Source organism: Corapipo altera, unplaced genomic scaffold, assembly GCF_003945725.1.
Source record: "Corapipo altera isolate COAL_440 unplaced genomic scaffold, ASM394572v1 2b, whole genome shotgun sequence".
NCBI lineage: Eukaryota > Metazoa > Chordata > Aves > Passeriformes > Pipridae > Corapipo > Corapipo altera.
Genome location: NW_020884874.1, coordinates 20,705,995 through 20,713,676, shown reverse-complemented (window position 1 = coordinate 20,713,676; position 7,682 = coordinate 20,705,995).

Sequence of the window (7,682 nt, the reverse complement as noted above, 5' to 3'; positions counted from 1 at the left end):
ATTGCCACACACAGAAGTTGGAAATGAATTGCCTTTATAAACAAAAAGGTATTGTATTTTTTAATTATTGCTGATACAAAACTCTAAGTACACAAGAGAAGCAATGTTATTTTCTTAACTTAGACTACTACCTACTTCTTCTGAATAGGATCATTACTTTTATGATTTTTAGCTTCCATTCAGATTATAACATTTCAATAAAATCTATTTGCTTTTATTTCAATACATTAAAAAGATTACATTACAAAGAATACATTACTACATTTGGAGAAAAACTCAAAGGGAAATGTCAAAAATAGTGTCCTTTGGATGCTCTGTTTAGAGCATCTGATTAGTTGGCAGAACCAAGATTTGAAACCAATGGAAAATTTCTTCCATGATAGTAATTGTAACCCAGTTGTTGAAAAAGCTGCACTCCCAGGCACAGCCTTCCTAAGTAAGAACTACTAACTGGAGTAGGAGTAAGAAAACCCACCTCAGTGTAAATATATCCTTGTATATTTCCTGTAATCTTTAATCTTGGCAGTTATTTTAATAGAGATGAATTTCAACTTCTCTGCTAATGTAATGCACTTTGTTGTCTAAAAGGCAGCTGGATAGTTCTAGACAGATTTAATACTTCATTTATCAACAAACACATGCTTACACTGGCTTTTCTGTGTAAATGAGCATGACAGGTAAGTTTTTAGAACTTTTGCACACAAGCTCATTTCACCACATAATTTTTCTGTATTATATACATTTAAGGACTAGTTATTGTATAATAATTCCATGGTAATTAAGAATGCACTTTTCTATTGGCTCTTTGTAACAATTACATGTGATCATGAATGAGAAAATGATGGAGGTAAGGGTATGCTTGTGTTAAGTGCATCTGAATCACAGCTAGTCTTATTCCAAGCATGACGCCTTAGCAAAAAAGAAAATTTTACCTTCTGCTAAAAGAGTTTGTGATTCTGTACATGTCAAATATACGGGCCTCAAACCAAACCTGGCCCCAGGTTCATTCTGCTCTTCTCTGTCTCACCTTGACTTTTGCTAAGCTATCATGTAGAGCATTTCCATTTTCTACACCACAAAGAAAAAGAAAGATGAAGAAAATCATTCTATCAGTCACAGGTTAAGGAAAAAAAGCAAAATTCCCTCAGGCAGCTGGATTCTTTTACTTTTCCCTTTCTGGCTTTGAGACCAATCCAGGCTCCTGAAGTGGTAAGGAGAGAGTATGGCCTGTCTTTCAAGGCAGCACTGTCACCACAAAGATGTCCAGCAGAAGCCTGGCCTGGGGCTAAGGATGCTCTTTCAAGCAGCTTGGAGGAGACACTGAACAGGCACCACAGTTCATCTGAAAGCCATCAATTCATTGAAACATTGTGACAGTCAGCAGTGCAGATCCTCATCCTCATGGCTAGGCTTCGTGAACAAAGATTTGGGAAGGCACTATCCACATTTGCTACAGGCACGCTGGTGGCTTATGAGGCAAATACGTGACAGACATATCCGATTGCAAAAGGCACAGCAGAAAGACTCCTTAGATGGTGTATTCTGCAAGGTACGGTTCTTTCTGCGTTGCCTTTTTTCCTCGAGAGTGATCCTGTGTGTGTTCTCGAAGGAGACAGCTGCGTTATAGATGGTGTGTCTCCAGGCCTCCCGATTGGAGGCCAGAGTAGACCAGTTATGTTGACCAATATGGCCAAGGCTGAGATGTTGTTTCAGGGAGTCCTTGTATCTTTTCTTCGGGGCTCCTCTCATGCGGCAGCCAGTGGCAAGTTCACCACAGAGCAGGATCTTAGGGAGGCGGTGGTCCTTCATCCTTGAGACGTGCCCGGCCCATCGCAGCTGCATTCTCAGTAACATGGCCTCAATACTTGTGACAGCAGCTTGTTCTAGTACAGATGTATTGGTCACATAATCTGACCAGCGGATGTTAAGGATTGTACGGAGGCAGCGTTGATGGAAGCGTTCTAGGAGACGCAGGTGGTGGCGGTAGATGACCCATGATTCGGAACCGTATAAGAGAGTAGACAACACTATGGCTTTGTAAACACTGATCTTGGTGTTTTTCTTCAAGTGTTTATTATGCCATACTCTTTTGTGGAGTTTTCCAAAAGCACTATATGCCTTAGCTAACCTGTTGTCTATCTCTCTGTCGATCTTACCATCTGAGGAGATGAGGTTACCAAGGTAATTAAACTGTTGGACTGATTTGAGCTCTGATTGGCCAATGGTGATGTGGGGATGATGGGGGACTTCCTGAGGTGCAGGTTGATGGAGGACCTCTGTCTTCTTTAAGCTGACTTCCAGCCCAAAGAGCTCAGCAGCATCTGCAAAGCAGGATGTTAAACGCTGCAGGGCTGCTTCTGTGTGGGCAACAAGGGCGGCGTCATCAGCATAAAGCAGCTCCCGGACAAGGTAGTTTAATGTCTTGGTGTGGGCCTTCAGTCGCCTTAGATTGAATAGACTTCCATCAGTACGGTATCAAATGTAGATACCGTCCTGATCATCGAGGTCTGCTGTGGCCCTGTGGAGCATCATGCTAAAGAAGACGGTGAATAGGGTAGGAGCGAGAACGCAGCCTTGTTTCACACCATTCTGAGCAGTGCAGATAACAGCAGGTTAAACTGTTATCCCTTATTGGTCTTGGACCAGCATGAGGCTTGTATGATTGAGCACAAAACCTATGAGATGTCTGACAAAGTGTGAGAATATTACCAGCTAAACCAGTTTGACACAAGGGCTCAAGACATCAATGTCTCTGTCTTCCAAGTTGCCTTGTCTTAGCTGAGTAAAACAGGTGGGGAAAAAAATAAGAAAAATAGAAATTCTTTCAAGTCCTTTAACTGAAAAGAGATAATTATGTAAAGATACAACTAAAGTAGTTTAAGGGAACAGGGTGTTTTTCAGTGAACAACCCCTCCCCCCCCTTTATTTCTAATACATTTTTATATCTCTGTGTTACCGAAAAAATAATAAGCAGCGCATTTATTGGAAAAGTCTGACCTTTTTCACAGAGAGAAACTTAAGTTTGAAGCAAGCAAACGCTGTCAGCTGCAAACCACTTAATAATCATTTAAGTTCCACAGCATGTCTGGGTCGCCGGAACAATGGTATGTACTAGGGGATAATTTAGTCCTCCTTTAGATCTAAGAAACATGGTGATATTTCGTCCCAGTCTTTTTTTTTTTTTTTTTTTTTTTTTTTTAAGAGCAAAGAGGACTGTGAAATTGAATTATCTTATCTTCAGCCATTTGGGGTCTACAGCTAATTCACTAAAAAGATAAAAAATTCAACACATTTTTCCATTTTTACATAAGTTATCTGACAAATTTTCCTTTCAAGGTGCCTCCAAAAGAGATGAAGCCAACTCTCTTCTGCCACAAAGAAGGCCTTGTGTAGCTGCAGTGCAGTGGTTACAAGAAGGCAAAGTATGCTTTTGGAGTTCTTTTTCCAGCAATTATTAGACAATCAAACAGTAGAAATTAGAATAATATTCAACTCCTTCAAAAATATCTCAGCATTCAGACTTGGTGTAAGAGAAATAGTGTAGTTTAATATTACAATTAACTTAAGTCTATAATTGTGATTCAGCTATATGTAAAAATTGATACTTTTTAAGAAGGTAACATGTAAAAGACTAATTCTGTAAAACAAGAAAGAAAGTCAGTTTACTTGAACCAGCAGAATTTGACCCAAATTATTATTTGCTTCTAACGTGGATCTTGTGTTGTGAAGTGTATGAAAAGAATTTCCAAATCAGCAACCCACAACTATAATTTGCCAGTATGTGGCTTCATATCAGAGGCTGCAATGAAGTGTTTGTTTTTATTCTGTGAAATACGGATGTCTCCCACAAAACACAGAACTGCACATGAATATAAACTTGGAGTAAAATAATCACTTGTTAGTGCCAGAAAATTAAGCAAAATAGAAAATCAGAAGAAATTTTCTTAGATTATTCTTAAACTTCATAACATTTAAGAGTTCAAAGGACCATTAAATCATCTAATCTGATCTTACCTATAGAGGTAAGGGGCCTTTAGATTTTACCCAGGTATCTGTACATATCTCTGTACATAAAACATTTCCATTCTCAGGTGATTAAGCTGTCCCAAGCAAAGACAAGGGGTTGACTCTCAGTAGTGAAAGATGCTAGCTAAGCCAAGATGAATGGTATCAGCAGGCAAACCATACCAGTAGCTGCTAAAGGAAGCAAAAGTTCTTGTCAACCCAAGTGAGAGACAAAACTCTTTCCCATTTCCAAAGGTAAGTATTAGTATGAGCCTAGTAAACACCTCAGCCTTGAAAGTAGTTTAGCACACATACCTCATCAAAACTTTCTTTCTAATAAACAGAATTAGTTCTCCTTGTAACTCTTCTGCAGTTCTGTTTTTGTGATCCTTCTCTGAACTGTCTCTAGGAACTTCCAATGCTGGGCAAGGACAAATATAAAAGCTTAGGGGAAAGATTAAAAGCGTTGTTTGGAAATTACCTAATCATCAGTTTAGCAGGAGCTCCCATTAAAAAAAAATAAAAATCATGGAATGAGAAATCAAACTACATGTCAGCATGACTGACGTAACACTCATCATAGTTGTGTTGAAAACAAATTGGATTAGATCATAGTTTCTGTGAAAGAGTAACATGCTTTGAAAGGATAACACTTTTGTGCATAAGGAAGAGACAACAGATATCATACACTCACCTTTTGTAGAGTTTTTAATACTTTTTCACATCTCTGCTTATGCAAGTATTGCCTACTCCAGAGAAAATATGCACATTGAAGGTATAAAACTGGTGGAAAACCTATTTAGAAGTAGCTATTGTTAATTCACTATCATTTATCAATAAGAAAGGCTGTATCAATGTGACTTTAGCAGGAGTCTGTCCTGGAGCTGATACTATTTGATGCATTAGTTCTTGAACTGGGTTGTAAAGCAAAGAGGAAGCTTTTTAAACTGGCAGTTACACCACTCTGTGAGGAACTGCAAGTGTTTTGGGCAGAAGGGCTATAATTCAAAGAGATCTTGACAAACAGGAAATAAATCTGAAAAAGGAGGCTGCAATTCAGTAAGGATGAGTGCAAGATGTAGATGCATAGCAATAAGAATGCATACAAGTTGGGAAATGTTTAGCTCACAGCTGTGCTGAAAAGGATCTGAAACTACAGGGTTGACAAGCTGTATGTGAGTCAACAGTATCAATGCCATTGGTAAAAAGCACGCATGAATATCATGCAGAAGACTGGTAAGGCTATTATTTTACCTTTTTCAATTTTAAGCCCTTACTTGAAATACTGTGTTTAATTCAGGTACATTTTAAAAGAGATTTGGACCAACTCTGGAGTCTAACAAGGAGCAACAGGCATGGCTGAAAATCTCTAACACACCATCTATGTATGAGGAAAGACCAAAAGCACTGAGATTGTTCAGGCTGGAGAAAAGATTCAGGGAAAAAATTGTTTTACTGTTCAAATGCTGAAGAATGTTCCTCTTGACTGATGCAAAGAGGAAGGCAATAATCTACTCTCTTTGCAGAGAATAGGGGTAATATGGATGGAAGCAATAGAGGCCTTATTAGCAGAGATAGACATGTGAATGTCCCACTCTACTCAGTGCTTGCCAGGCTGCACCTGCAGTACAGTTCTGGTCCCCACAATTCAAAAAAGATGTGGACAGCCTAGAGAGATTCCAAAAGGGGCCACAAAGATGATCAAAGACTGAAGGAGTTAGATCTTTTTCCCTGGAGAAGAGACGGCTCAGAAGGAACTCATCACTGTATTCCAGTACTTAAAGGGTGGCTACACAGAGGCCAGAGGTTCTCTCTTCACAAGAAGCCACATGGAGAAGAGAAAGGGCAATGGGCACAGGTTGTACTGGGAGAGGTTTAATCTCTGTGTAAGACAGAAATCATGAAAGCAGTCAATCACTGGAACAGCCTCCCCAGAGACATAGTAGAAGCTCCATCAGTGGGGATTTTCAAGATGTAACTGGACAGCGTGGTAGACATGCCCATCTAAGTAGACTCCCTTTCACATGAAAAGTTGGACCAGATTATCTTTTGAGATATTTTCTGACATTTTTTCTTCTTTGAACTTTTTCAGACCACAGGTAACAACATAGCAGGACACAGTGAGTGAAGTAGCTGTGGAAACTCCAGCTTTGGAAGATTTTTATTAACAGTCTATAATGATATATGTTATGGTTTGCCTTATATTAAAAAGGCAAAAGAGACTGCAGGTCACTTCAGAGTCCTGTGTTCTATGAACTGGGGCAAGCACACCAAAATAGACTTTTCTTTCCACAGCTCATTTGATTAGTGCAAGTTGCTGCAACTACTAAAAGTGATAAGCAGAATTAATTCAATGAGTTAGCTTAAAAAAGGCAAGTTCTATCATCTTACTAAAAAAAAAAGTTTGGGCACTGTAAACAAAAGATGAGAGCTATGAAACATCAGAATTACACAGTAATGCAAAGTACGCTAGGAAAAGTACACTAAAAAGAATAGTGAGAAATTAATTTCATAACCATTCACTAGTAACTGGACTTATATATGCATGCACTCCAGCTTTATCTAATAATGAAGAGAAGTGAGCTGCAACAGGAAAATGAAAAACAAAAACCATTTAGATTGGAGATGATTCAATAAACACTATATGAAAGCTTCAGAGAGTTAGGGTAATACAAAAGTAATCTTCTAATCATGTAAGGATCTACAGGTCCAAGTAAGAGAAATAATCAAGAGACCAGAGACATGTAAAAGTAGAATAATTGAACTAAGAGCTGAAATGCTAAAAGGGACAATAATAGAAAACCACTGTATCTGATAAGCAGAAACAGACTATGATCTTAGGAAAAGCCTGCTAGTAACATAATGACCATAGGCACGAAACAGTTTGCAAAATCGTAAAACACCTTGCAAGAAACCTTGCCTATCAAAATACCAAAGAGATGAGATAAGTAAAAGTATCTAGTAAATATTTCAGGAGTAAATCAAGTAACCCTGATCCTGTTATTTTCCAATACATTGGTATTATGAAATAGATTTTCCATTTGACTGATGGATTTATTTACCTGCATCTGAGATCTTTGTCCCTGATGTGGTCAGGTTGCTGTGTCCTTGCTTTAAAAGGCCTTTTTACAGTCACAAGAAGCCAGTAGCAAAACACGTAGGTTTTAAGTTCTGCATCCTGAAGCAAAAAACTTATCTCTATTCTCTTGCAGCAACAAGAAAGAGTTGCTGGCTTCAGATTACCTAGCTTAGCAGCAAGAGGATACAGAAAGACCATAAGAAGCAGCTGAACCAAGAAAGAAAAAAAAATATTACAAACACAGAAAAAGGAGGTAATACTATATTAAGTACAAATTCTGTGTTCTTATAGTAGACAGAGAAAGCCTGACAGAAAAACAGAGTGCAGAAGGAAAAGAAGAAGGATCAAGCACAATTCCTAGACTTCTGGTTTCAGAAACAAAAGAACTTAGTATAATGAAATGAGAAACAAGGAAAAAAAAAAAACCTTTTGCCAAAAATTTATTTCTAAATGATGTCATGCCTGTACCTCAGGCAGGTAACAGAATCAAGACAGGTATGTAAGTAGGAGTTAGAAAATGTAGACTTGATAAAAAGGACAGAGAAACAATGGCTAAAATAGATGCTCATTATGCATCATGACAGGAAAAAGATATATA